Here is a 27,700-nt window from a genome sequence, read left to right as displayed (position 1 = left end):
CTTCGTTCAGTTTTGGTAGTTTATATTCCTCTAGGAATGCATCCATTTTTTCCAGATTGTCAAATTTGCTGGTGTATAGTTGCTCCTAATATGTTCTTATAATTGTTTGTTTGGATATTTTTGATGACTGTTTCAATCTCCTTACTGGTTATGGGTCTGTTCAGGTTTTCCATTTCTTCCTGGTTCAGTTTTGGTAGTTTATATGTCTCTAGGAATGCATCCATTTCTTCCAGATTGTCAAATTTGCTAGCATATTGTTGCTCATAATATGTTCTTATAATTGTTTGTATTTCTTTGGTGTTGGTTGTGATCTTTCCTCTTTCATTCATGATTTTATTTATTTGGGTCCTTTCTCTTATCTTTTTGAGAAGTCTGGCCAGGGGTTTATCAATCTTATTAATTCTTTCAAAGAACCAGCTCCTAGTTTCATTGATCTGTTCTACTGGTTTTTTTTTTTTTTTTTCTTGTTTGTTTCTTTGTTTTTTGTTTTAGTTTCTATTTCATTGGTTTCTGCTCTGATCTTTATTATTTCTCTCCTGCTGGGGTTAGGCTTTATTTGCTGTTCTTTCTGCAGCTCCTTTAGGTGTAGGGTTAGGTTGTGTATTTGAGACCTTTCTTGTTTCTTGAGAAAGGCCTGTATTGCTATGTACTTCATTCTTAAGACTGCCTTTGCTGCATCCCAAAAGCTGATTTTGAACAGTTGGGTTTTCATTTTCATCTGTTTCCATGCATTTTTAAAGAGATTTTTTATTAGTTTATTTGTCAGAGAGAGTTCACAAGTAGGCAGAGAGGCAGGCAGAGAGAGAGAGAGGAGGAAGCAGGCTCCCTGCTGAGCAGAGAGCCCGATGCGGGACTCGATCCCAGGACCCTGAGATCATGACCTGAGCCGAAGGCAGCGGCTTAACCCACTGAGCCACCCAGGCGCCCCTCCATGAATTTTTAAATGCCTCTTTAAGTCCTGGTTGACCCATTCATTCTTACTAGGATGCTCTTCAGTCTCCATGTGTTCTTTCCAAATTTCCTCTTGTCATTGAGTTCTACCTTCAGAGCATTGTGGTCTGAAAATATGCAGGAAATGATCCCAATCTTTTGGAACCAGTTAAGACCTGATTTGTGACCTAGGATGTGATCCATTCTTGAGAACATTCCATGTGCACTAGAGAAGAATATGTATTCTGTTGCTTTGGGATGGAATGTTCTGAATATATCTTTGACGTCCATCTGGTCCAGTGTATCATTTAAGGCCTTTATTTCCTTGTTGATCTTTTGCTTGGATGATCTATCCATTTCAGTGAGGGGGATGCTAAAGTCCCCTACTATTATTGTATTACTGTTGATGTGTTTTTTAAATTTTGTTCTTAATTGGTTTATATAGTTGGCTACTCCCATGTTAGGGACATAGGTATTTAAAATTGTTAGAATGTCTTGTTGGACAGACACTTTGAGTATGATATAGTGTCCCTCCTCATCTCTTATTATAGTCTTTGCTTAAAATCTAATTTATCTGATAGAAGGATTACCATCCCAGCTTTCTTTTGATGTCCATTAGCATGGTAAATTGTTTTCTACTCCCTCACTTTCAATCTGGAGGTGTCTTTGGGTCTAAAATGAGTTTCTTGTAGACAGCATATTGATGGGTTTTGTTTTTTTAATCCATTCTGATACCCTGTGTTTTTTGATTGGGGCATTTAGCTCATTTACATTCAGGGTTACTATTGAGAGGTATGAATTTAGTGCCATTGTATTGCCTGTAAGGTGACCATTACTGTATATTGTCTCTGTTCCTTGCTGGTCTGTTGCTTTTAAGCTCTCTCTCTGCTTAGAGGACTCCTTTCAATATTTCCTGTAGAGCTGGTTTGGTGTTTACAAATTCTTTTAGTTTTTTTTTGTCCTGGAAGCTTTTTATCTCTCCTATTTTCAATGATAGCTTAGCTGGATATAGTATTCTTGGCTGCATGTTTTTCTCATTTGGTGCTCTGAATATATCATGCCAGTTCTTTCTGGCCTGCCAGGTCTCTGTGGATAAGTCTGCTGCCAATCTAATACTTTTAACATTGTATGTTACAAACTTCTTATCCTGGGCTGGTTTCAGGATTTTCTCTTTGTCACTAAGACTTGAAATTTTACTATTAGATGATGGGGTGTGGACCTATTCTTACTGATTTTGAGGGGGGTTCTCTATGCCTCCTGGATTTTGATGCTTGTTTCCTTTGCCATATCAGGGAAATTCTCTACAATAATTCACTCCAATATACCTTCTGCCCCCATCTCTCTCTCTCTCTTCTTCTGGAATCCCAATTATTCTAATATTGTTTTGTCTTACGGTATCAATTATCTCTCAAATTCTTCCCTTGTGGTCCAGTAGTTGTTTGTCTCTCTTTTGCTCAGCTTCTTTATTCTCCATCATTTGGTCTTCCATATCACTAATTCTCTCTTCTGCCTCATTTGTCCTAGCAGTAGGAGCCTCCATTTTTTATTGCACCTCATTAATAGCTTTTTAAATTTCAGCTTGATTAGATTTTAGTTCTTTTATTTCTTCATAAAGAGCTTTTATTTCTCCAGACAGGGTTTCTCTAATATCTTCCATGCCTTTTTTCGAGCCCAGCTAGCACCTTGAGAATTGTCATTCTGAACTGTAGATCTGACATATTACCAATGTCTGTATTGATTAGGTCCCTAGCCTTTGGTACTGCCTCTTGTTCTTTTTTTTGTGTGGTGAATTTTTCTGCCTTGTCATTTTATCCAGATAAGAATATATGAACGAGAGAATAAAATACTAAAAGAGTGGGAAAGACCCTAGAAAAATGTTTGCTAATCAAATCAGAAGAGACCCTAAGTCATGGGGAGAAGAAAGGGGAGTAAAAAGAAGTTTTTGAAAAAAAAAATGAAAAAAATTCATATATATATTAGACTGGTGAATAGAACAGATTGATTTTGGGTGTATTTTGGTCTCTTAGAAGAAACTACCTCCCAAAATTTTAAAGAAAGAAAGAATACACACACACACACACACACACACACACACACACACCAAAATAAGGGTAAACACAATAAAGGGATGGAATATGATTGTAAAGATGAATATTTTTAAAAAAAAATTCTAAAAAAGGAATTGATAAATTAAGCTGGTTGAGAAAACAAATTGGAGAAAATTTGCTCAGGATGGAGACTAGAACAAAGCCCTGTGCTAGATTTAGGGTACATTTTGATCTATTAGCAGAAGTTGCATCCCAAAATTTTTTAGAAGAAAAAACCTATATATATATAAAAATTAAAGTTAGATACAATGAAGGATAAAATATGAGTATAATGATGAAGATTTTAAAAGTTTTTCTTTTTAGAAAGGTATTGTTAAACTAGTTAAAAAACGTTAAAAGAGGAAAGAGGAAAAGTTAAAAAAATTAGAATAAAAAATCCCTAAAATTAAAAAAATTTAATTAACTTTGCAAGATTGAAGAATCATGGCGAAAAAGCCATGAATACTTTGCTTTCCCCTCCTCTGGACTTACCCTGTTCTTGATCAGTGAGCTTTGTCTTGGCTGGATGTTCTTGCTGATCTTCTGAGGGAGGGGCCTGTTGTGGTGATTCTCAAATGTCTTTGCCCAAGGTGGAATTGCACTGCCCTTGCCAGGGACCGGGCTAAGTAATCTGTTTGAGTTCACTCTTGGAAGCTTTTGTTCCCTAAACACTTTCTGTAGAGTTCTGGAGGACGGGAATGAAAGTGGCGGCCTTCTAATCTCCACCCCTCTGAGAGCTTGGGAGCCCCACTCCTCAGTGTGCCCTCAGAAAAGTGCTCAATCACTCCCGTCTCCCTGGTCTCTGGCCATGCTCTGAGCTCACCTAGCCTGTGACCGAGCATTTCTGTCTCTGGCACACAGCCCTGTTTGGAGTCTCCAAATCTAGCAGATTCCTGCCACTCTGCTTTTCCGGTGGCTCTCCCTGGATCTGCCACTTGTGGGATCTCTGTTCAAAGAGCAGTGGTCTGATTGTGCCACGGATCACAGTTTAAGGTAATCCCAAGCTGAGAGCTCACTCCTTCACTCTGTCTCTATAGTCAGCTTACCCACTCTAATACCTGCGAGCTCTGCTACACTCAGACACCCTTTATCCTTCTGTGACCCCACAGGACCTGAGACCACACTGTCCCGGCGAGGGCTTCACCCTCGCTTAGCCTCTGGAGTGATGTCCCTCATCACTCAGTGGAGCAGACTTTTAAAAATTCAAATTTTGTGCTCTGTTGCTTCACCACTTGACGGGAGCCAGCCCCTCCCCCAACAGTCTATCTTCCTGTAGCTTCGGATTCACTTCTCCACACATCCTACCTTTCAGAAAATGGTCAATTGTTTGTTTCTAGAATTGCTGCTCTACTCCTCTTAGATTTCTTGTTGGGTTTGTAGGTGTTCAGAATGGTTTGGTAACTATCTAACTGAGCTCCTGCAACCTGATGTCATCTCAGTCTGCTACTTCTCTGCCATCTTGACTCCTCTCTCCATGCTATCCCTTTTCATCTTTCATCTAGCTCCCTCCCTGTCACAGTATAGCTGCAGCAGTTCTAGCTATCATGATCTCACACCTATGTCTAGAGGTAAGAAAAGAGAATCACCTCCTTGCGTTTCTGTAGAAAAGCCCAAGAAACCTTATCAGAAGCAACCTCCCTGCTATTCCATCCTACTCACACTTTTCTTCAAGTTTTGTTGGCCATAGTAGGGTCATAATGGAAGTGAAAGTACCTTGACTTGTTGGATGACATAAATGTCACTTATGCGTGTAGGGCTAGAGCACTTGGCCAATTGGATGAACACAGGTAATTGTCAGGATGGAAAAAGAGGGGAATGGTGTTGAGTTGACAGAGACCCTGCTACGCTGACAAGCACCATTCCAAAAAAATTGGAAAAAAGAGTTCAATTGGTGAATGCATGTTATTAAATATTATGCATTGATTACAGGGAATATGTGTAGAACAACATAGGTAGATCATAAAAGCACAGTATTCAGTAAAAAACAGTGGAAAAGAGGACAAAATCTATCATATAAAATATGGTGTTTCAAAACACATGAACACTGGAACTTTCACATATTGCTGTCAGGGGCATAAACTGGATACAGCAACTTGGGAAAACTGTCAGGCAGGTTCTACTAATGGTAAACGAAAGCATGCCCTACTTCCCAGTAGATTGGTCTTCTAGCTGTATAAATGCACATGTCTGTAAAAATGTGCACCAGATATGTCTGGGAATATTCAGAGCAGCACCAGTCATAGCAGTCCCAAACTGGAAACCAGCCACCCAACTGTCCATCAACTAGAGAATGGATAAATCCATGATGGGATAATTCCACGGTGGAAAACTGTAATGGAATACAGTATTCACTGGAATGCTATACAGTGATGACAGCAAATGAACTACTATTATACACCACAACTAGTGAAATGAGTCAGTTACTCAAGAGTTTTAACTGTATGCTTCCACTTACATAAATTTCAAAGTTAGGTAGAATTAATCTATAACAATAGGAGTCAAGATAGTGATTACCTGTTCAGGGAGGGTCATAGCTATTGGGAGGGGACTTCTGGTGAGCTAGAATATTTTATTTCTTAACATATGTGGTGGTCTCATGGATTTATTTGTGAAAATTTACTGAGCTGTACAGTTATGACGGGCATTTTTCAATATGTATGCTATTCTTAAATATTTTTTTTAAAGATTTTATTTATTTATTTGACAGAGAAAGATCACAAGCAGGCAGAGAGGCAGGCAGAGAGAGAGAGAAGGAAGCAGGCTCCCGGCTGAGCAGAGAGCCCAATGCGGGGCTCGATCCCAGGACCCTGAGATCATGACCTGAGCTGAAGGCAGCGGCTTAACCCACTGAGCCACCCAGGCGCCCCTATACTTAAATATTTTTGCTTAAAAAAAATCATGCTCATATGCAATAGCACTCATTTGGGGTGCCTGGGTGGCACAGTTGGTTGAGTGTCTTACTCTTGGTCTCAGTTCAGGTCATGATCTCAGGGTGGTGGGATTGAACCCCATGTTGGACTTTTGCACTTAGTACCAAATCTGCTCAAGATTCTTTCTCCTTCTGCACTTCCTCCCACCAAGCATGCATGCTCTCTCTCCCTCTCAAATAAGTAAATAAGTCTTTAAAAAAAAAAAAAAAAAAAGGAAAAAGATCCCAAAATAGTAGTCACTTAATTAATATTCAGTGACTATTTCTAGGCACTGTCTGGACACTGAAAATACAAAGGGAACTCGGTCCCTGCCTTCATGGAGCTTAATCTTAGTAATAAAAATAAATGTAGTAATGATAGCAGTAGTAATACTTAAATAGTATAGATTACTTGCTGCATAAAATTGTGATGGTTTGAGGTAGATACTGTCATCCTCGCAATTTTAGAGCTGAGGAAATTGAGGCACAAAGCTGCCTGCTGAAGATCACAGAGTGAGTGGTAGAGTGAAAATGCAAGCCCAATAACTAGAACTCGGGAGTCTGGCTTTTAACCGTGATGCCATGTTGCCTCTCATTCCAGTGAGGGGAGACAGACAAAAAACAAAAGTAGATATGAGAAGAATTTTAGGTGGCAGGTACTGTAATTGAGAAAAACCATGGTATAGTACAGAAAGTGACAAGGGGATTGCTGTTTTAAATAGGATGATTAGGGAAAGTTTTTAAAAATAAAGTGACATTTGAAAACTAGACATGAAGAAAGTGAGTAAGCCATTGGATAGCTGAGCAGTAAGTGTTTCAGGCAAAAGAAATAGCAAGGCCCTGCCTAGAAGGCCATGATGGCTAAAGTAGAACAAGCTGGACAGAAGTGAAAGGGTATTATCTAATGGGCATAAGATCATGCATGGTCTTGTAGGTCAGTGCTTGTTTTTATAAGGATATATACCTATCCAATGACAGATATAGTATGCTTATTAGAGTGAATGCTCACCATAGGGAATAGCTGAAGGGATCTTGAATAAAAGAAATAAATGCAAAGTTAGTACCAACCTATTAGGCTAGAGTGTCATTAGTATTATTAACTCAGTTTTATTTTTTAATTTTTAAAAACACAGCATTAGATTAGTTTCAGGTATACAGTTGAGTGATTTAACAATTCCATATATCATGCGATGCTCATCACAATACCCCTTTCCACCCCTGTCGCCCCATCCACCTCCCCTCTGGTAAACCATCAGTTTGTTCCCTATAATTTAGAGTCTGTATCTTGATTTCTCTTTTACTCTCTCCCTCTCACTTTGCTGGGCTTTTTTGTTTCTTAAATTCCACATATGAGTGAAATATATGGTATTTGCTTTCTCTGACATGTTTCTTTTAGCAATATACTCTCTAGTTCCACCCACTCAGTGCAAATGGCAAGATTTCATTCTGTTTTATGGTTGAATAATATTCATTGTGTATATATATATATATATATATATATATATATATATATATACACACACACACACCCATCTTTCTTCATTGATTAATCGATGGACACTTAGGCTACTTTCATAGTTTAGCTACTGTAAATAATACTGCTATAAACAAGGGGTGCATGTATCCCTTTGAATTAGTGACTTTGTATTCTTTGGATAAGTACCCTGTAGTGCCATTGCTTGATTGTAGGGTAGTTCTATTTTTAACTTTTGGAGGAACCTCCATACTATATATCCGAATTGTGGGGTAGAGGTGGAAACAACTCTGGCATAGTCTTTAACCAAAGAGAAATCTATACTCCATCTCCACACCACCATAAATTATCCCCAAATTAAAATGATTGCATCAAATTTCCACTTCACAGAAGAAAGGTATGCCCCATGTATGTTAGGACTTCTTTATTACTCACATGGGTGGCAGTATCTACAGTGGATAGCACTGCCTCTGGCCTGCAGTGTAGCAAGAGTCCTCTTTTCATCTTAACTAACAATCTTACCAAAAGAGTGACAAGACATTTTTCTTAAAAAAAAAAAAGAAAATCAGTCCTCTAAAAAATATATAACCTATGGTCTTATTTTTTTCTGGGACTGTCAGACACATTGACGAACTACATGCATTGATGTTTAAAATAGTGTGATTTCTTCAAAACATCCTGCTTGTATATCAGTATACCCCAATAAGCATCAAGCCTTATTATTTGTATTTAAAATTAGTTTATTTCTTTGCCCAGAGAAAAAGTATGCACTTTGTTAGTTGTATGAGATCTTGCTTTAGGTTAGAAGGTTTTGATTTTATTCAGGGCTTATTATTGAAAATTCTGTCTCCTTCTTTAGTTTTGAGTTTTCAAAATCCAGAAAAGTGTCTTCTCAAAAAGGACAATTGTCCTGTAATAATTCAGATGAAATAATATTTAAAAGGAGTTCAGAAATTATGCTTTAGATTTCATCAAGAAATTTCAAAGAAAAAAGAGGAGTAGAAAGATCCATCTTCTGTGATTTGACTCTCAAATGAGCTTCTAGGTTTCAGGCCTATATTAAAAAGGAAATGTAAAAAGACAGACACTCAGTACAATAATTTATAATGCATTTTTAGTCTGTTCACTATTTACTGAATGTCTCCTGAATGTCAAACCCTGTGCTAAGTACCTGAGAAATACTGATGAGGGAAAAGCGACACAGTCCTGCCTTCATCATGCTACAGGCTAACAGAACAGTGGACATCACTAACTACACAAATCTATAAAACTGTCAGTGTGATAAGTGCTATGGAGAAGAAGCTCATGGTACAGTGAGAGGCTGTGAGGAAGACTTTGGACTATTGAGGCTATTTAGAGAAAGCTGTTCTGGAGACATGATGATTACATTCTGATCTGAAGGAAGAAGGTAGGATTAACTTGTTGAAGGAAGAAAGAAGAAGGTACAAAACAGAGGGAAAAGCCAAGTAATGAGAGGGAATGTAGAACTGAAAGAAAGTCAAGAGGGCTAGAATTCTCAGACAAAGGAGGACTATAGATGAAAGTCATACTTATTTCTTCACGTAATCCAAATGTATTATGTGCTTCCTCTGTTCCAAATCTTATTGTAGGTGCTGAATATATTAGTGTTGACTTGTCACATAAGTAAAGACAGGATATTAAGAAGTTTTAACCATGCGGAATGGGGGGTGGGTGTTGATATGATCATATTTGTGTTTTACAGAGCTAACGAGCTGTAATATGGACAAAGGATGAAAAGAGGCCAGAGTGGATTGTGTTGATCAGTGAAGCGGCTGTTACAGTAGTCTAGTTGGAGACAATAACAGCTTGATGAGGAGAGTGGTGCCAGAGATGCCAAGAAATGGGTGGCTTCAAGAGAATTTAAGAAGCAGACTAGGATGTTGTATGTAGTAGGTTGAGGGGCAGGGAGGACAATGTCAAGGATGTATCTGAGGTTTCTAGCTTGCATGGCTGGATAGGTTAGCTAAAACAGTGGCAGTAATAATACCACCAGCCACTTGGACCTGAGTTTGGAGTGGTGAGCGCCTGTGGGTAGGAATTACTGAGGTATAGTCTTTCATCAAAGTAGAATCCTTCCTCCAAATCATTGTATATAACCAAGCATGATCACCTCAAGTCTCTACTTTTTTTGGTATTGTTGTTTCTGGTTTTTTCTGGACAAGGGTAGACATGTTCTACATATGTTAGAACTTCACTGGTTCTGATGCTCCACGTGAACAGTGAAGGCTTTTAAGAACTGTACTCTTTTGGCCATGCATGTTGCCAAGAGCCTCTTTTTTGCTTTAGTCACAGCATGTTCTGAAAAGAGCAGTAACACTTTGTTCCCTAAGAACAATGCAAGAATGCCATGGAAGAGGTAGATCAGGGAGGGGGAGGATGCACCCCAGCTTCTCAGTTGGGAGCTAGGTAAGATCAAAACCCAGAGCTAGGAGATACAGTCCATGAAACTAGAGTGTGGGGTGGGCCATCTGGCCTGGTAGGAGATGAGGGTGAAGGAGTGGGCTGAGGTGACTTCCCAGAGGGCTCTCTGTATTTTGCTAAGGTTTGACTTCACTGAAAGGGCAGTGGGGGGTGGACTTTGAAAAGGTTAGGAAAATGTCAGGAGCAAGGTTAGATTTGCATTTTACAAAGACGACTTTATAATAATTTAAACTGCTCTTATTGTATGTACTTTTTCTGGACATGTGCTGGTTTCATAATAAAATAATTTTTTTAAAAAAGCTGATTTTGTCTGTGGTATAGATTAGATAAGACTTGGAATGTGAGATGAGAGGCAGGGAGACCAATTAGGAAGCTGCTGCAACAGGAGGCTGCTAAATTGGAAGAAAAATGTAACATTTGGAGCCAGGAAGACTTAAATTTGGATGGACCCTGGCTTTGCCACTTCTGGATTGTGTGAGTTTGGACAACTATTTTTCTTCTCTAGGTCTTAGTTTTTTCATCTGTAAGAATACAGGGAGAAATACCTCCTTACATTATTCTCTGTTGTGAAAATTAGGTATATTAAGTTCTAGCATATAATACTTTCAGTAAATGTATTTCTAGTTTTAACAGAGTGAAGAGTATGAATTAAGACACAGGCCATGAGAATGGAGAAGGGGGAATAGATGGCAGTGATTTAAAAAAAAATTATTTATTTATTTGACAGAGAGAGAGAGACAGTGAGAGCAGGAACACAAACAGGGGGTATGGGAGAGGGAAAGCAGGCTTCCCACTGAGCAGGGAGCTCACTGTGGGGCTCCATCCAGGGGCTTGGGATCATGACCTGGGCTGAAATTAGATGCTTAATAACTGAGCCACTGAGGTGCCCCGATGGCAGTGATGTTAAGGAGGTAGATTATATAAGCCTCAGAGACTGATGGAATGATGTTGGGGAGCTGCCATACTTCCTGGGAATTCTATTTGGATGGGATCAGGCAGATGGTGATTCCATTCACTTAGAGAACATAGGAGGAAGGTCAGGGTCATTGGTTGAATGAAGGGGCAAAGTGGAAATGAGGGGAATTATGAACTCAGTGTGGGACTTGTTACACTTGAGATGCTCTGAAGTTAGTTGGCTCTTTGGGTCTGTAGCTCTCTGGGAGAGTTGGGGCTTTATGATGGATATGGGGGAGGTGGTACTTTCTAATGAAAATGTGCTCAGAGTAATGAGTAGAGTAGGCCATAGGGAGCATGACTGTTTTTAGAGGAAAGCAATAGAACAGGAGACAAAAGGAGCAGGGGAGGGGGGATGAGTAAAGAAAATGGTAATATATGTTAAAAAGGAAAGCAGGAGTTTATAAGCCAAGAGAGAAGAAAATTTCAAGAGGGAGATAGTAATTAATTATGTCCCGTGACACAGAGAGATCAGCTAAGGTTGACACTGAAAAAAATGTATTGGATTTAGCAACTGGTGGTGGGAGGTAAGGCTGGTGTCACAGTTTTGCTAGAGATTCTTGTGTAGAGTGCTAGGGCCAGAATCCAGATTGTAGTCTGTGGAAGAGTGGACAGGCGGTAAGAAGTGGGCATGGGGTGAAATTGTCCTCTGTTCTTTTTCTGAGGAAAAAGAGAAAAATAGAGATGGTGGTGTTTTGTGTGTTGCTTTTAACAAGCGAATGCTTGGGTGTGTGAAGTAGCCAAAATAGAGAAAGATAGAATTCGGAACTATGTGGGAGGGGGTGGAATTTGCCAGCACAGGTGAAGGAATTAGCCAGAAACCAGAAAAGGGAGGTCACTTCCTCTCGAATGAGGGTATAGATAAAAATAGATAAAAGCTTGGGTTGGGGAGGTGTGAAATATTGAGGAAGTTCATGCTGATGATCTCAATAGTCTTTGTGAAGAGGTGTGTGGAGAGAATGGTACCACTCACAAGGCACGAGGATTAGGAAGAAAGATTTGCTTTTATTAAGCTGCTTGGGGGGCCAGTAACAGTTGCTTATAAGTGGGCTCTGGAAGGGATTGTTGAGTAGTACTCTAGAATCTGTTGGAGCTGAAAGTAATTCACTGGCTAGATGTCTTCCGCCAGTGTTCTCCATTGTACCCGCAAGACTCAGAAAGAGGCTGACAGAAGCAAAGGGGCAGTACTCAGTGTATGGAGATGTTGAATGGGAGGGGAGGGTTGAAGGGAGCTCCTGGTTCCTGAGGATGTAGGCTATGGTGGATAGTGGAACTGGTGAGCGTGTGTTTAGGAATAGAGAGGTCAAGTGGCCTCTCTTCCTCCTCCCCCTAACACCTGTAATCTGAATAGAAAAACACAGGGTAGGGCACTGGGTTATCTACAAAGCTATTTTTACTTGGCCTCTAGTGGGGGGTTCCTGTTGTTTTTTTCTTTCTTGGGAGGAGGCAGCAATTTTTAAAAAACTGAATTTAAAGGAAATGATTTATGTAATATGAAGTCTTTAGACAATGAGAACACTGCAAAGATTTCAAACACTGGTGAGACGAAACAGTATTTCCAGAGGGATTACAAATAACTACAAGCCCTATTGTTAATTAAGTTAAAAAAATAATTACAAGACAAGGCATGAATTATCCTTTCTTTCTTTGTCTTTCGTTCTTTTTCTTTCTCCCTCTCTTTCTTTCTCCCTTTCTTTTTTCCTCTCTTTTATTCTTTCTTTCTCTCTCTCTCTCTCCCTCCCTTCCTTTCCCTTTCCGTTTCCCTTTTCCTCATCCTTTTCCTTTCTCCTTTCCTTTCACTAAATTGTCCTAAATCTTTTATGTCTTACCTTAGTAAGAGGAAATAAAATGGGTTGTAAGTAGCTACTGGACTTTTCATTCAGGCCTGTGTGTGTGTGTTGCGTGAGTCAGGGAGTCCTCTCTGCCTTTTGTGGTATTAGATGTCAAGTACGAGTGACAAGTAAGAAAATCTGTGGGAGTTATTATCAGTTGCTAAAACTCTTTTTGCAGTTAATTTTTTTAAATGGTAGGAATAAAGTATTGAAATCAACGTGTTCAAGAATATGTAATTCACGTAATAATATCTTTAAAATTCTGGCAGGAGATGGGCAAGGAAGCAGTCAGGCTGGGGTTGGAGATAGCAGGATAGTTCTGGAAGGGGTCAGTTATGCCAATAAATGCTCACTCCCAAGTGCTGCCTTTTGAAAGGCATGCTTGCCCTTTTTATTGGCTCCCTCTCTACATTGCCTTGAATTAGTCTGGTTGGGGGAGATAGTGAGGAAAGAAATTAAGTCTTGTAGGGGAGCCCATCGATGACTCTTGTGGGTGCTGAGGTTACTCAGAGGGCAACCAGATTTCCTGCCAGAAGTTGCCGTGGTGCTATGAAAATGTCAGGAAGTGTTCATAATACCACTGTTCTTAATAGCTCCAAAATGGAAACACAAAAATGCTGACCATAGGTGAAAAAAGTAAATAACTGTGGCTAATTCTCATGATGGGATATTTACTTGCAATGAGTGAAAGTACAGATAACAGCAAGATGCTGAGTGAAAAAGAAAATCCCAGAAAACTATATATAGTACAATACCCTTTTTGTAACATTCAAAAACAAGCAAAGGAAAAATAAACACAAAGTTGGGGATAGTGGTTACTCCTGAGGTGGCGAGGGTGGAGGGCAGACAGAGGACGGCACGGAGAGAGCATATAAATAGATATAAGTTATTGTTAATATCATTGTTCAGGCTAAATGGTCTATTCATAGGTGTTTATATATTATTGAAATAAGATAAATAAAGAGAGCCGTAAATGGATTAATGGAAATAGTACTCGAGAAACCAAATAAGTATACATTTCAAGCAGCATGACATTGTAAGCCAAAATATGTCGTAACATGGGCCCTGTTGGCAAGCACAGCCCTTCTCACCTGGTAAGCAAGGCTCAAGAAACTCTTCCCACATGGGTTTAACTTCTAGTCTTGATGGACTGCAAATGAAGGAGTTCAGAAAGTTGTTAAATACCATGAAAACAAAAACATAACAATATCTTTTTGAGTTGGTAGGTGTAGCTGTGTCTCTAAGATATATATCAAGAAATAGGTTAATTAAAGGGAAGAGTATGTACATTTAAATTTTTGATAGATACTGCCACATTACTCTCCAAAAATGTGCTAGTTGATATCAACACAACTTTTTTTTTTTTTTAAATGTATATATCTTTGCCAATACTGGCAATTATCAATGATTCTAAATCTTCTGGCTTAGCCAAATGGAAAAATATGATATCTCATTTTTGCCTCAAATAACCAATCTGTAGGTGAGCTTCTGGTATGGGAGTTATTAATGAATTGAAGACACTGTGCATATTTTTGTTCCATTATTGGTGAAAGAATGGCTGTAGTTATATTTGCCTAAAAATTCTTTTTCTTTTTTTTAAGATTTTATTTATTTATTTGACAGAGAGAGATCACAAGTAGGCAGAGAGGCAGGCAGAGAGAGAGGATGGGAAGCAGACTCCCCGCTGAGCAGAGAGCCCGATGCGGGGCTCAATCCCAGAATCCTGGAATCATGACCTGAGCCGAAGCCAGAGGCTTTAACTCACTGAGCCACCCAGGCGCCCCTATTTGCCTAAAAATTCTTGGGGAAGAGTTTTGACCTGCGTGTATATCTGTTACTCTCTAATCCATTTGAGCAGGAAGTAGTACTTACCTGAAGCACTTTCAGGGATGGAAGAGGAGGAAAAGGAGATTTATTTTATGTGTCAAGTAGTGGGCTAGGGGCTTTTGCATGTTCTCTCATTTAGTGTCTTCTTCATGGCAGCCCTCTGAGAAAGTCTAGAGGCTCAGAGAAGTGAAGACTTGTCTTAGTCATACAGTTAGGAAGTGATTCAGCTAGCTCTCATTTCATTTTTCATACTTTTCTTCCCTTAAGCCTAAAGAAGATAGCACCATTTTAAGGATCTGGCCTTTTAAGGGTTCTATTCCAGTGGTTCTTAACCTTGGCCATCCATTGAAATTGCCTGGGGTACTAGAAAAAAATATTCATGGCTAGGTTCTACGCCTGGAGATTCTGATGTGATTGGTCTGAGGTGTAGCCCAGACATTAGAATTTTTAAAAGTCTCACAGAGATTCTCCTTTCAGCCAAGGTAGAGAGCCTCGGGTCTAATTCAGCGATCTCCAGACTTCTTTTTAGACTTTCATTACCTATAATTTGATTTTATGATACTGTCTTACCATCTTATCTCCTGAAAGTTCTGCAACTTTTTTCTTTGGTTTATTGTGAGACATTTGGAAAAATACCATCATAGACTTTGGAGTAATTGCAGCTATCCTAGTGTGAGGTGGGTAGAAGGATTGCATTACTAAATTGAGGTCAGGAATTGCTGAGCTAATTATTTCTCAGATCTTTATTTTGCACTTTTTAAAATCAGTAAACCAACTGCAGCATGACATAAGCAATCCTCTTCTTGAAGAAGAGTATCAGCAAAATATTAGTATCACTTGACTTTTCGCAAATACATTTTAATCTGTCACTAAACATCAAATAGGGCAAATCAGGGAGCTCAAAAAAGGAAATATGTCATCTGTAATAAATGAAATCTTATTCAAATTTTATTCAGTTTTTCTAGGAATATTTACTCACTGCCCTATAAAAATAAAATAGCTTCTGATTGTCTTCCACATATACCTGATGAGCTTAGTTGGTGAAAACATTTTTCTCATCTGGACATCAAGGTGCCTTCCCCAACCTTGAGTGCAGCTTTAGAAAAGCCGGCATCATTATCTTGGCAGCTCAAATGGGACTCATAATGCCTCTTACTCATTCATTTGTTATGGCTTATTCTTTTAACTGAAGTGTCGTTAACACACAGTGTTGCATTCGTTTCAGGTGTACAACGTAGTGATGCCACAGCTCTGTACCTTGTGCTGTGCTCACCGCAGGTGTAGCGCCCATCTGTCACTGCACAACACCACTACAGTACCACTGACTACATTCTCTATCCTGTGCCCTTCAACCCCATGACTTACTCATCCTATAACCGGAAGCCTGTTGTGGTTCATTCTTACTGTACGTTGGTCTTCGACACCGCATTTCTTTGTGACTCAGGCAACAGTCACAGGAGAGCCATGCAGAGATTCTGGCAAAGACCTCGTTCTTTCCTTTCCAAATCACTTATTATTATTGTTCATATTTTAACTGGTAGGCTTTTTCAGACCCGTTTAATGTAGCTCTGGCTATGGGATCCTATTCGAATTCTGTGTAAACTGGGAGACTTTCTCCTTCCAGACTTCTTTTCTCTTAGTCTCATTCATCATGGCCTAGTCCTAGGATCAGCTTTGGAGAAACCATGCACCAGAAAAAGGACCAGTCTGGCAGCATGGGAAAAGCAGAGTTGGTGGACTTTGCTTTTAATTCCATCTCAACAAGTTCCTATAGAATTTTGAGTTATTCTTTTTGAGTTATTCCTTAATCTATAAAATAGAGATAGATAATAGTTCCTGAGGAGCAAACAATAGACTGTGCATGAAAGCGCTTTGAAATATATAAAGTGTAGCGTAGTTCATTATGATTTATTTTTCACTGGTCTATTTTCCTCCTAATATCTGCCAAGTAAGTAAAATAAACAAAACCATCTTGAAGCTGCACGGTGGTGTATGCTGAGTGTGTGAGATTGGAAGTCGAAGGCCTGGTATGAATCAGGGCAAATCATTTCATCTCAGCCCTAGTTTCCATCTTTAAAAATGAGGTTACTAGATGGACACCATCTGAGCGGGTAGCTGGATTAAATGCTATCAAGAATATGAAAACACTTTGTAAGTAGGAAAGCACCTAACAAACATTAGCTAATTCTTTAAGTTTGGGTGCATGACCCATTCTTGGACTCATTAAGATTTATCCTTCAAGTCACCCCCAAGGTGAAGAACCTCATTCTACTTCCAGAACTCCCACTCTCTCCCATTTTGCTGCTCTATTAGTAGGTGCTCCCATGTGGACGTCACTACCTTCTGACCTTTCTCTCTTTCACCTGCTTTACTTCCAGCCCTCTACCACATTATGTTGACATTTTCTTTCCCTGGATTCTATTTTCTTTATTATGAAATTACACTTCTTTTCATGTAGGTGAAGATTATACTAGTTTTCTTAGCAGCTGATTTATAGCAATTTGTGGCTAGCATTTTAAGTGAATAGCTAATTGTTGAATTAATCCAAACTAAATGTTTAGATTGTGTTGTTCCTTCAGGGAGTATATTGTATTTTAGAGGTGATCAGAGTACCAGAACCCACAGTAATAACAAATGTATATATTTCGGGTCTGTGTTAAATGTGAAGTAAATGTTTAAAGAAAAATATTCCTTTGGTTACCATTCAAAGTATACTTTTTAGAAGGTTCCTCACTATATTAAACTAGAGTGCTGCTTTTAGATGGGAAAAAATCACTTTTCTTCCTCTTTTGGGGTTCAGATAAAAAATTAATAATACCTTCACTATATTTTAAAGAATTTTAATAATACCATATAATTATTTATATTTAATTCTTCAAATACAAGATGATAAACTTTAAAAATATCACACAAATGCTGAACACATATATAACATGGCATCCCTGTCTTTAAAAAAAATGCCCCAGTCAGTTATGTTCTGATTTTAATAGTATTGCACAATGTTTTCTTCCAAAAAAATTAAAAAATCCTCCATATATTCTTTTTTTTAAAAAAGCATTATTTCTAAGGAGGATGTTTTGCTAAGTACAGAGTTCTTTTTTCTTCTTTTTTTTTTTTTTTCATTTATTTGACAGAGAGAAATCACAACTAGGCAGAGAGACAGGCAGAGAGAGAGGAGGAAGCAGGCTCCCTGCGGAGCAGAGAGCCCGATGGAGGGCTCCATCCCAGGACCCTGGGATCATGACCTGAGCCAAAGGCAGAGGCCCTAACCCACTGAGCCACCCAGGCGCCCCAGTACAGAGTTCTTAAAATCAAAATCAACTGACTTCCTGCTAGTCATGAATACCTAACACTGAGTAATAGATTTTTGAAACATTTCTGTGAACTCACAGGAACAATTAAAAAGTGAAAAACCAAACCAAATAAACATTTCGGATTATCCTAGAGATTTTTCTTCTCTTGCTTTCTCTCTCTCTCTCTCTTTCTTTCATTCTTTCTTATGTTATGTTAGTAGCCATACAGTACATCATCAGTTTTTGATGTAGTGTTCCATGATCCATTGTTTGCATATAACACCCAGTGCTCCATGTGATGCATGCCTTCCTTAATCATCACCGGGCTAACCCATGCCCCCATCTTCCTCCCCTCTAAAACCATCAATTTGTTCTTGGAGTTCATCGTCTCATGGTTTTTCTCCCCATCTGATTTCTCCCCTTCACTTTTCCCTTCCTTCCCCTAATGTCCTCCATGCTATTCCTTATGTTCCACAAATAAGTGAAACCACAGGATAATTTTCTTTCTCTGCTTGACTTATTTCCTTTAGCATAATCCCCTCCAGTTCTATCCAGGTCGATGTAAATGGTGGGTATTCATTTTTCCTGATGGCTGAGCAATATTCCATTGTATATATGGACCACATCTTCTTTATCCATTCGTTGTCGAAGGGCATCTCTGCTCTTTCCAGAGTTTGGCTATTGTGGACATTGCTGCTGTGAACATTGGGGTGCATATGGCCCTTCTTTTCACTACATCTGTATCTTTGGGGTAAATACCCAGTAGTGCAATTGCTCAGTCATAGAGTAGCTCTATTTGTAATTTTTTTTAACAACCTTCACACTGTTTTCCAAAGTGACTGTACCAACTTGCATTCCCACCAACAGTGTAGGAGGGTTCCCCTTTCTCCACGGCCTCTCCAATATTTGATGTTTCCTTCCTTGTCAATTTTTGCCATTCTAAATGGTGTAAGGTGGTATCTCCAGGGAAATTCAAATCAAAACCATATTGAAATTTTTCTTCTTTCAAGTTCTTTATCTCCTGCTTTCTTCTAGGTGTTTTACTAAGTCATAAATTCCAACAGTCAGGAAAAAAATGTAGTTTCTCCTGGATACATAATGACTTCTAAGGCATTTTTAATAAAAACAATACTTTCTTTCCTTTGGCTATGGGACTGTTCAGGCTGAGAGAGATTGAGGGATTATTTCACTCCAACAGCTGTATTTATTCCCAGATATGGGAACTGGGCCCCAGGGAGGTGACAATTTACTTGAATTCACACAAAGAACTCACTTTATTGCAGAGTTCTTGAGTAAGGATATGGATGGGCATATCTAGATATGAGATAAGAAATATCTTAGTTGTATTGGTTGATTAATGAGCTATTTGTCATTTTATCATTTATTCATTCATTTACTCATTCATTCATACATACTTCTGTTTTCTTGGGAAGGTAAAATAATAGAAGCAGGATTCCTGTCTTATTGCTGAGCTTGGGAGAGTTTTAGGTATAGTAGAGATGCTTAAGGAAAAGTAAAGGAAAATATTAGCCTCTTTTTGAAATGTATTCCTTCTCTGGCCTGATGTGGTCTTAGTTCTTAACCCCTGGTCTTAGAAAAATTTTAAAGTGTGTGTCAGGGTGAGGCAGGGGGTTACCCCCAGCATTCCTGAGAAGAGCTTTGGCCTTAGGCACTTTGAGGGCAGAGCCATTGCTACTAGTTCCATTGTCAGCTCTAATTGTTTGAAAGTTTTTCATTATATTGAGTTAAGATCTGTTCCCTGTAATTTCTGCCTAGAAATCCTAGTCCTTTCTGGAGAAACCCAGATGCAATATATTCGATTGACTCCCTTCTTCCCCACAAAGGCCTTTCCTTTCTGGAGTAACCACCCCTTACCCTTCAGCTTTTCTCCATAGGGCATTATTTTCAGACCTCTGATTGCTACTATTGGGACTCAGTCTGGTTTTGAATGGTGTCTTTGAAAACATGAAACTGAGAGCTGAGTATTTCTCCAGATGTGGTTGTCCATTATGGGATATATGGCAGAACCATAGCATCTGCTGGTAATACTATACTTCTATTAATAGAGACTAAATGCATTTGCTTTCTTGGTAGTTGCCTTTATACTCTAGACACCTATTAAGTTCAGAAACAACTAACCTCCCTGCATATTTTCTGTGTGAAATGTTATCATATCAGACTCTTCTAGTCTATGTTTGTGCAATTAAATAATTTGAACTGACATTTATCTGTATTAGATGTCATGTTTTGGTTTCATTGTGTCAAGAATATTTAAATTCTTGATCCTGTCCTTGATTGGAATCAGTGTGTATTTTTCTTGTGGTAGAAGAACAGTTTTCAGCATTTTGAAGAATGGGGTGCCTTATTTTTCTTAGAAAAATCTATCAAAAGAAGCATTATTTCTAGACTTTATCCTAGGTCTCATTACAAAAAGAAAAAAAAAGTGTGTGTGTATGTATGTGTAGTGTGAGTTTATACTACATAGTGGGTACTGTTCACTACTATCCAGATCTCCCCTTTCAAACCAGGTCACTAATTTTCCCAGTAACTGAGAAGGTTGGAGACTGAGGGCCCTAAGCTAAGTCCCTCCCTGGGAATTGTCCCCCGCCAAAGGGTTGTCTTACACTAGATCACACCACTTTCTTAGAGGCAGCCTATATACAATGACTGCTCAGGCAGAGGAACAAAGGCTGAGTCTCATTGCTTTGAGGAAGGGCCACCCTAGCTTCAGAGATTTCCAGTGTGACGGCTGAATCCTTTGTTGTGACTGCAATGAAGTTCAGTTCTTTCTGTCCACACCTACTTCCTTTATGCCCCCACAGGTGTCAATTTGAAGGATCCTCCTCAATAAACTTTATGCACTCAAAACTCCTTCAGAATATTTCCTAGGGAAACTGGCTAGTGATTTGGTACCAGCAGTGCTCTAAGGAAGCTGACTCTAAAATAGGATTTTGGAGCTGGGTTACTGCAATTCACTGGCAATGGCATTTAATCCCTATCATGAAGTAGTCATTCATTTGTTTCACTTGTCACTGGTGATGAACTGGATGGGGAACCCATAGAAAAGAATGAACTAGATGGTGCAACATCTCAGACTTTTGAGAGATGGGAGTACTAATTATAAGGACAAGGGAATTCTGTGCCTATGCTTAGTGTCTTTAAGGTATCAGAGAAAGACAATGATTAATTACTACTCAAAGAAGAAGTATGGAAGTTGGGATCTCCTTAGCCGCAAATAAAGAGACTCATCTGCAGCTTGAGGGCAGAAAGTACTGAGGAGCACAACAAGATTTAACTTTAAGAATAGCACATTTGGGGGCTCTGGGTGGTACAGTCATTTAAGCATCAGACTCTTGGTTCTGGCTCAGATGGTGATCTCAGGGAAGTGAGATCAAGCCCCATGTTGGGCTCCGTTCTCAGCATGGTATCTACTTGATATTCTCTCTTCCTCTCCCTCTGGCCCTCCCACTCACGTGCTCTCCCTCTTTCTCTAAAATAAATAAATAAATCTAAAAAAAAAAAAAAAAAAGAAAAACAATAGCACATTTACAGAAAAGGTTAAATTTTCAGCCCCAGCAAATTTGTTATGCCAAGGACATATAACAAATTTTGCTATGCCAACTTTTCCTATTTTTTGAAAAGAATAAGACCCTAAAACTTGAGATGGGAACATCAGTGTCAAGGAACTTAATTAACTATCCTTGAACTTTTTAGGCTTGCAAAAGTAGCCTTTTCTTTGTTAGAGACTCGACCCCCTATCTGAAGGCAACACAGCATTTGCCTTACAAAACCATATAGGCTACCCCTCAGATCCTAACCAATAATTAGCTAGTTTCAAGTCAAATTTAATGTGGCCAGGGAAGTGCTGAGCTTGCTAAGAAAGGAAAAAAGGATCTAAACCCAAAAGGAGATGCAGAACCTAGCAGGATGGGTAATCAGGATGCTGAGGACAATTGCCTTAATAAAAAGGCACAGTTCTTGGCCAAAATTTTAGATCTGAGCCAATTTTTAGACTTAGAAGCCATAAATTGAAGGAAAGAGTAGGTTTTTAGGAAGAAGCATCCTGCAACAGCATGTGAAATGTATGTGGTAATGGTTCTTCCACTAATTCCCCAAAGGAACTAAGACCATGTATTTAGATAACTATATACTGGGGAAAAGGGAATACATAAACATTCTGAGGACTGTTGGAGACAGGGTCTCGGTTGACATGGAAGCTTAGAGACCGATGGTCCCCTTCTGTGGAAGGGTGGGTAGGGTGTATGAAGGCCAGTAATAAATGGAATTCTGACTCAGGTCTGACTCACAGTAAGTCTGCTGGGTCCACAGATCCACTCTGTGGTCACTTTACTGGGCTCAGAATATATAATTGAAATGTGTATATAGGTAATTGTCAGAATTTCCACTTTGGTTCTTTGGCCTAGCGGTTAAGAATTATCATATTGAGGAAGGCCCAATAGAAGCCTGTGAAGTTACCCTTTAGCCCTAGCCAAGAGAGTAAATTAGTAAGAATAGCATATCTTGAAGGCATAGAGTTTAGTGTCACCATTAAAGACCTAAATGATAGAGGCAGTTCCTATCATATCCACATTTCATTTACCAGTCTTATCTGACCTCTTCAAAAAACATTCAGATCCTGGAGGATTAAAGAAGATTATTGCAAAATCCACCAAACAATAGGCCATTTGCCGCTGCTGTGCCAGATGCAGTATCTGTGTTAGAATAGATTAACACAGCCTCTTGTACATGGTATATAAGCATTAGTTTGGTGTTTTTGTTCTTTTCTGTTCCTAACAGGAAGGGGGATTAGAAACAGTTTACATTAACTAGAATGATAATAGTTTGAGGATTATATTCATTTTTTCACCCTTTAACATGATATAGTCCAAAGGGATATATGCTTTCTGGACATTCTGTAGTATATCACCTTCATCCTGTATATTAACAACACCACATTCATTGGACTGGATGAACAAAATGTGACAAGTATATTTTAAGTGTTGGTAGATACATGTGCTTTAGATGGCTGAAGATAAACCCTATAAAGGTTCAGGTGCTCACCACAATAGTGACTTTCTTCAAGTACGTTGATTTGGGGCACACTGAAATATCTGTCCAAAATAAAGAACAAATTGTTGCATTTCAAACCTCCTAACACCAAGAAGTAAGTACATTTGCTAGGCCTCTTAAGTTATTGAGGCAATATAGTCTAACTTCTGAATATTTCTTTAACATATTTCTGCATGGTACAAAAGACTGCCTTCCTTGAATAGGACACATAAGAAGAAAGTGTTCACTAGTTCTAGGTTGTGGTATAGGTGACCTTCCTGCTTAGGCCATATAACCAAGCAGACTTTTTGATAGGAGGAGTACTGGTGGTGAGAAAAGACACTGTGTGAAGTTTGTGGAAATCCCCCTATATTAGTGTGCTTGGGCTGCCATAGAAAAATAGCAGAGACTGGGTGGCTTAAGAGAAATTTATTTTCTCATAGTTATGAAGGCTAGAAGGCTCTCCTCTTGGCTTACAGATGCCTGCTTTTATACCTTGTAAAGCCTCTCTTCGGTGCATGGGCAGAAGGAGATTGAGCTAGATATATACACAGAGAGAGAGCGAGTGAGCTCTCTGGTGTCTCTTCTTCTTCTTTTTTTTTTTTCCAAGATTTTTATTTTTTTTATTTGACAGACAGAGATCACAAGCAGGCAGAGAGGCAGGCAGAAAGAGAGGGGGAAGTAGGCTCTCTGTTGAGCAGAAAGCCCGATGTGGGGCTTGATCCCAGGACTCTGGTATCATGACCTGAGCTGAAGGCAGAGGCTTTAACCCACTGAGCCACCCAGGCGTCCCTCTGGTTATCTCTTCTTAAGAGGACATTAATCCTGCTATATCAGGGATCCAACCTCATAACCTCATTTAACTTTAATGACTTTCTTAAAGGACCCATCTCCAAATATAGTCCCACTGAGTGTTAGGGCCTCAACATATAACTTTTGAGGGACACAAGCATTTAGTCTTTAACAACCACCTAAGGAGAATCACAATGCAGACCCCTACCTAGCACATGCCATCTAGAGAACTGGACACCATTCAGTGAAGAGCTCCTGGGGTGCTACTGGGCTCTAGACTATGGGATACCAAATGACCATGCAACCAGAATTACCTATCATTGGATCACACAACCAACTCTAAAAGCTGGTGAGCCCAGGAATTGTCAATAAAAGTTGTATATTAATGAAACCTATGCCATTCACTATTGTTGCACTGAGACTTCTTTCTCAGTTCACACAAAGCCCTGCTGGGACAAAGGTCCTTATAACCAGCTAACAGAGGAGAAAATATCAAGCACTCAGTTTTTTGTTTAAAGTTAATGCATGTGAAAATGGATACATAGGAATATTATTTTGAATCTCAAATAATCCCATTTTTAAGATTATATTTTTTATTTACTTCTAATTTTCCTTTTATAATTGAACCTGACATGTCCTATTGACCATGAGAATGAGAAAGAAAATGATAGCAAAGGAACAGTAGTTTTTTTCTGTTTTGATTCCAGTATTTTTTGACGCTATTGGTTACATGGTAGGTGGAGGCTAGGCTTAGTTCTCTTACCTCTTGTTGCCATGGGCAATAGTGAACATTAAATAGAAATTATGTCAGGGAGTAGAAAAAGTTAGAGACCCTCCTAAACTCAGGGTCTCAAGCTTTTATCTAATTTGCCTTTTTATTTGACAGACAGAGATCACAAGCAGGCAGAGAGGCAGGCAGAAAGAGAGGGGGAAGTAGGCTCTCTGTTGGTCATATGGTGCATATTGCAAATAACATAGCCATTACAGTACCATAGACAGCTGTTGAGTGATGGGCAAAAGTATGTAACTGTAGCTCTCATAAAGATTTCATCTTTGTATTTTCAGTAAATTGATGATGATTAAATTTAAGGACTTCAGCCTTTGCTAATTGCAGAATGTACTTCAAACCCTGACCATGGAGGTAGTTATTGTGGTGAGGTCTCTTGGTGCTAATCTGTCTATAGTTTGGTGCATTTGTGAAACTTCTCTTCTTTCTGCCTGATTTTCACAAGTGATATTTATTGTCTGTGGTTTGTGTTATGTGGCCTACAGGGGGAAAAAAAACAACACTTGCTTAACTATTTAAATAGTCGTAAGTCTACAGTTTCCTGAAATAACCCAGTCTAACTTTCTCAGAAAAGTATGAAATTCCCTTTTCTGGGAATTGTTTTTTGCTTCTGATTCTTGCCCTCAGTGACATCTATGCTGGTATCCTATTTCTATGCTCAACAAGATTAAAGTTAAAAGCATAAAAATTAACAAGAACAACAGAAAAAGGAAAAAATAACCAAGCCAGCTATCCCCTTGCTCAATTCCCTTTTTACTTTTTCTGCTGACCTCATATGTTGGTGATGGCTATATTGTGGCGTATATTCTTGGGTTAAATTTTTTTAAAGGCTAATAATTGTCTCCCAGTACTTGTTTTTCCTGTTATCAACATTTCTTACATATGATTTTCTTCTAAAAGTATTTTAAAGAAATTCCGAATGAGTGAACTCAAAAGGCTGGGGTTTGATGAGAGGGGTAGTACAGTTTTTCCTGGAGAAACCATAATCACTGGTAATCTTTTTTCCCATTTTCCCACTACTTCTTGAAACCTTGAAAGCATATCACTACTTGTGAAAACTGAAATTTTGAAATAAGCATCCCCAAACATTAGTGGATTGAGTATAGCTGAGAGTTATTGTCTCTAACTTTAATTTTTATTTTAAAAAAAGTTTCAGTGCTATGAGGAAAAAAAATTATTGAGGGGAGGAGTACAAGAGAGTCTTTGGGGTACTGGAAATGCTTTATATTCCAATTTGTGGAGTGGTGCTTGCATAAGGTTATGCGCGCTCGCGTGTGTGTGTGTGTGTGTGTGTGTGTGTTTGTATTTAAATATATGAATTCACTGAGTTGTATGCTTAAGATTTGTGCTTTATACTGTATTTATATTATACCACAATAAAGCAAATTAGTATTTTCTAGTTTTCTTTTTTTTTTTTTTTTAAAGATTTTATTTGACAGGCAAAGATCACAAGAAGGCAGAGAGGCAGGCGGAGAGAGAGGAGGAAGCAGGCTCCCGGCCGAGCAGAGAGCCCGATGCAGGGCTCGATCCCAGAACCCTGGGATCATGACCTGAGCCGAAGGCAGAGGCTTTAACCCTCTGAGCCACCCAGGTGCCCCAGTATTTTCTAGTTTTCAAGGGTGTTTTATTTTAAAGCAGTTAGAACATGAGACAAGGTAAAAGAAAGAATTTTTAAAGTATGAAGTGTTATGGGAACCATGATCTAGAAATATAACTGGGATATTTGGTATACAGAGTGAATTGTCTTCCACCCTCTAGCCCTGGATCTTTTACACTTTGCTTTAGTCCCTCAGCCAGGTGCCAGAGAGAGTTCTTTTGGTGCCAGGGGCCAGGATAACTCTTTTTTTTTTTTTTGGTGCCAGGATAACTCTTACCTCTGACACTGCTGTGAAAATTAAAAGTTTATTTTTAAGGCAATAAACTTACAGATCTTGCTCAAAATCTGCCACCTTACTATGACTTAGTGAAATAGCACATATTATCCCTCAGATGATCAGGGACAAAGTTTCCAACACTTGGAGGAGAATTCAATGGAGTCAGGGGCTGCATTAAGGAAATCTATCCCAGGTGTAGGAAGGAACACTTCATGAGTATAATGAGCATGAGAACAGGATAGACTGTTTACATTGCTGCTAACACTTTGCTAAGCATTTTGTGATAGAACTGTTAGTGCTGGCAAATTAATGGAGAAGAACTCTTTAGAGTTTCAAACAAGGTTCATTGTGAAAAGGTTTAAATGTTACTTGGAGGGGCACCTGGGTGGCTCAGTGGGTTAAAGCCTTTGCCTTCGGCTCAGGTCATGATCCCAGGGTCCTGGAATTGAGCCCCATATTGGCCTCTCTGCTCAGCAAGGAGCCTGCTTCCCCTCCTCTTTCTGCCTGCCTCTCTGCCTACTTGTGATCTCTGTCAAATAAATAAAATCTTTAAAAAAAAATGTTACTTGGACACTGTCAGAGTATAGTACAGGTGACTTTTGGATAACATGAGTTTGAATTGCATAGTCCACTTATACAAATTTTTAAAAATAAATACAGCCCAGTATATAAATGTATTTTCTCATGATTTTGTTATTGATATTTTCTCTTCTTTATTATAAGAATATAATGTATAAGGCAGATCACATACAAAATATATAATTGACTATTTATGTTTAATGGAAGGGTTCCAGTCAATAGCAGGCTCTTAGTAGTCAAGTTTTGGGAAGTCAAGGTTATATATAGATTTTCAACCACATAGAAGCAGCTTGAACAATAGAGAGCCCACCTGGCTGCCTTTTGCTACTGTGGAGTTTGATCTCATATGATTATGATCCCTCTGACTCTGTATTGTTCCATTTGTTTCCATTGCCTGCTATTTGATAATAGCTTCTCTAGGTAGTTCCACTTCTTCCCTTCTATCTCTGCGCTTTGCCCCTTTTCCCCTCCCGTTTTTAAGTCTCCTTGGACTTGTTTCAAGCCTGCTTAGGAGCAGATTCCTGCTGTTCTTCCTCTCATCTGTCTCCTTCAACAGCAAGCTCAAGTTTCATATCTCTGACCGCTTCAGCCCATCCTGGTCTCCCGTTTCCTGTTGTACTTGCCATCTGTAACTCTCTATGTGGCAACTGCATGATTACTGACCTCGTTTCTTAAGTGGTTCATATGAATGGTTTATTTCTCCAACTTTCTTGGAGGGATAACGTCATCTTCATCTCATATCCACTTTAGAGGATAGCACAGATATCCACTTTAGAGATACCAGGGCATCACAGTATACCTGAGGAATGAACAAATTCTGTATTCAAGGCTTCCGTAATATCAAGCACTCAATTTTTCTTTAAAGTCAATGC

The 27,700-nt window shown here is 39.0% G+C and overlaps 2 long non-coding RNA genes across 2 annotated transcripts in view; one reads left to right on the top strand and one right to left on the bottom strand.

Moving 5' to 3' along the window:
• Positions 1-27,700, top strand: part of LOC116586117 — a 282,787-nt gene that overhangs the window by 199,883 nt on the left and 55,204 nt on the right. The gene's annotated exons all lie outside the window — the stretch shown is intronic.
• On the bottom strand, positions 8,137-14,628 carry LOC116586119. Its single transcript, XR_004283900.1, has 3 exons — positions 14,500-14,628; positions 13,719-13,777; positions 8,137-8,453 (listed from the first exon to the last, which is right to left on the bottom strand). It is a non-coding gene; the product is annotated as an uncharacterized LOC116586119 (long non-coding RNA).

The sequence above is a fragment of the Mustela erminea genome, chromosome 3, assembly GCF_009829155.1.
Source record: "Mustela erminea isolate mMusErm1 chromosome 3, mMusErm1.Pri, whole genome shotgun sequence".
Classification (NCBI taxonomy): domain Eukaryota; kingdom Metazoa; phylum Chordata; class Mammalia; order Carnivora; family Mustelidae; genus Mustela; species Mustela erminea.
The sequence above is the reverse complement of the archived record's forward strand: the minus strand, read 5'-3'. Positions and strand labels throughout refer to the sequence as shown.